The sequence below is a fragment of the Limulus polyphemus genome, unplaced genomic scaffold (genome assembly GCF_000517525.1).
Source record: "Limulus polyphemus unplaced genomic scaffold, Limulus_polyphemus-2.1.2 Scaffold70, whole genome shotgun sequence".
Classification (NCBI taxonomy): Eukaryota; Metazoa; Arthropoda; class Merostomata; order Xiphosura; family Limulidae; genus Limulus; species Limulus polyphemus.
The window spans coordinates 795,533-797,768 of record NW_013665680.1 but is presented as its reverse complement, the minus strand read 5'-3'; the positions used below and the strand labels follow the sequence as shown (position 1 = coordinate 797,768).

Here is a 2,236-nt window from a genome sequence, read left to right as displayed (position 1 = left end):
AATTTATGTATTTTTATGAATATTTTGCATCAGTTAATGAGTTTTTATTAACTAGTAGCAACTACGTAAAATAGATTTCAGTTTACCGTTTTAAAAACAGAATAAAACTTTAACTTCGTATGGGAGATTACATTGTTAAAATGTTTGCCATGTAAAAACGAAATAAAAAAGTGTTATGCTCAAGAAATTCGGCGCCTAGCTGTATGATACTGGGTTATGTCGAATCTGCTGTTCAAATACTGTCCATAAAAATACTCATCTCCAGTATGCTGTTTCATTACCCGCTGTAGAATGTGCCTCTCCCCTTACCTCGTAGCTAGCTTCTATAGCTCATTGCTCTCACCCACGACAGTTCCCGCCTCAGTCGGCGTGGAGAGCATGTTTAGATCTGCTTCCCGCTCCTGTACTTTACACCTCACCTTACAGTTCTGTTAGTGGTCATTTTGTGCCTTATATAAATAGATCACCGGTCTGAAGAAACTTCATTTGTCTGCTTATTGTGTATGGCAACAAACCTCGAATGGTATCATCTTCTTCCCGTGTTGGTTGTGATAAATTGGGTTTGAGTTTACCGTTGCAGTGTTAAGCTGTTTGACTCAACTGCATAACGAACTGAATAATAAATTATATACAGGATTATAATTTCTTAAGATAAAAGTAAGTACCTCATTCGTAAATGATTAATCGTTATTTATATTCGGTGTATTATTATTTCATCATATCTTCCTCTGGCTGATAATTAAATGCTGATGTTTACCATTTTCGTGTATATTTAATCCAGTTTTAACATGTATTATCATGCATGCGTTCTATAAGTTTCATACTTAATAGTATGTGTATAATACTAATGTACGAATCTCCAAATTAGTTTTTCTTACGATCATATTTTTCTCGAGATTTTCAGCCACTGTTGCACATTTAATAACTCCTCCTTTCTAATGACTGCTTGTATCGGCTAAGTTTGCCAATCCTTTAAGTCAACATAATCTGAAGGTATAGCAAGTGAAGACCTGAAAATGCTTCATATTAATAGCATTAAACGTGCAGATTGTTTAAAATCATAAGCAATTCAAGAATGGGCATTTCCAGGTTCATATTACCGTTTTTAAACTGAGTTTCGAAAACAATGAAACACCATTCTATCAATATTGGTGGTTAGGGTAATCGAATTGCAATCAAAATCCCATCACGAACATGCTCGCTCGTTCAGCCGTTGGGGTGTTATTTGTTAAGGTCAATTTCACCGTTTGTTTGTAAAGGATAGTCAGAGAGCTGGCACTTTCTCCGGTGGTTGTTGTGATAAAATAAAATAGTGTTGAGTTTATGCCGATATTATTGTAGTGTTAAGCTGTAAGACTCAATGAACTGAAGAATGTATTACATACTGGATTTGAATATCTTAACCTAAAGTAAGTACCTCATTCGTAAATGATTAAACACGGTAATGAGTTTTATTCAAACTGCAATAGTGACTTATTAAACCCAACTTCTGAAATATTATGTACCTAATGAGTATAGATGTGCTATGAGGAAACAGAGTACAGGTGTCATTTGATCACCGATGTGATGTGCTATGAGGAAACACAGTAGAGGTGTCATTTGATCATCGACGTGATGTCTATGAGGAAACACAGTACTGGTGTCATTTGATCACCGACATGATGTGCTACGAGGAAACACAGTACAGGTGTCATTTGATCACCGACGTGACGTGCTATGAGGAAACAGAGTACAGGTGTCATTTGATCACCGACGTGATGTGCTATGAGGAAACAGAGTACAGGTGTCATTTGATCACCGACGTGATGTGCTATGAGGAAACACAGTACAGGTGTCATTTGATCATCGACTTGATGTCTATGAGGAAACACAGTACAGGTGTCATTTGATCACCGATGTGATGTGCTATGAGGAAACACAGTACTGGTGTCATTTGATCACCGACGTAATGTTCTACGAGGAAACACAGTACAGGTGTCATTTGATCACCGACGTGATGTGCTATGAGGAAACAGAGTACAGGTGTCATTTGATCACCGACGTGGTGAACTATGAGGAAACACAGTGCAGGTGTCATTTGATCACCAACGTGATGTGCAATGAAGAAACACAGTACAGGTGTCATTTGATCACCTACGTGATGTGCTATGAGGAAACACAGTACAGGTGACATTTGATCACCAACGTGATGTGCTATGAAGAAACAGAGTACAGGTGTCATTTGATCACCAACGTG

General features: G+C 37.7%; 1 protein-coding gene across 1 annotated transcript in view; it reads left to right on the top strand.

Annotated features, from left to right (window-relative positions):
• The first annotated feature begins 397 nt into the window (after nt 1–397).
• The window catches only part of LOC106465741 (rho-related GTP-binding protein RhoE-like), a 72,018-nt gene continuing 70,179 nt past the window's right edge, over nt 398–2,236 (top strand). Inside the window, exon 1 of the mRNA XM_013925981.2 lies at nt 398–657. The gene's annotated coding sequence lies outside the window, so the exon portion shown is untranslated. The remainder of the gene's footprint in view (nt 658–2,236) is intronic.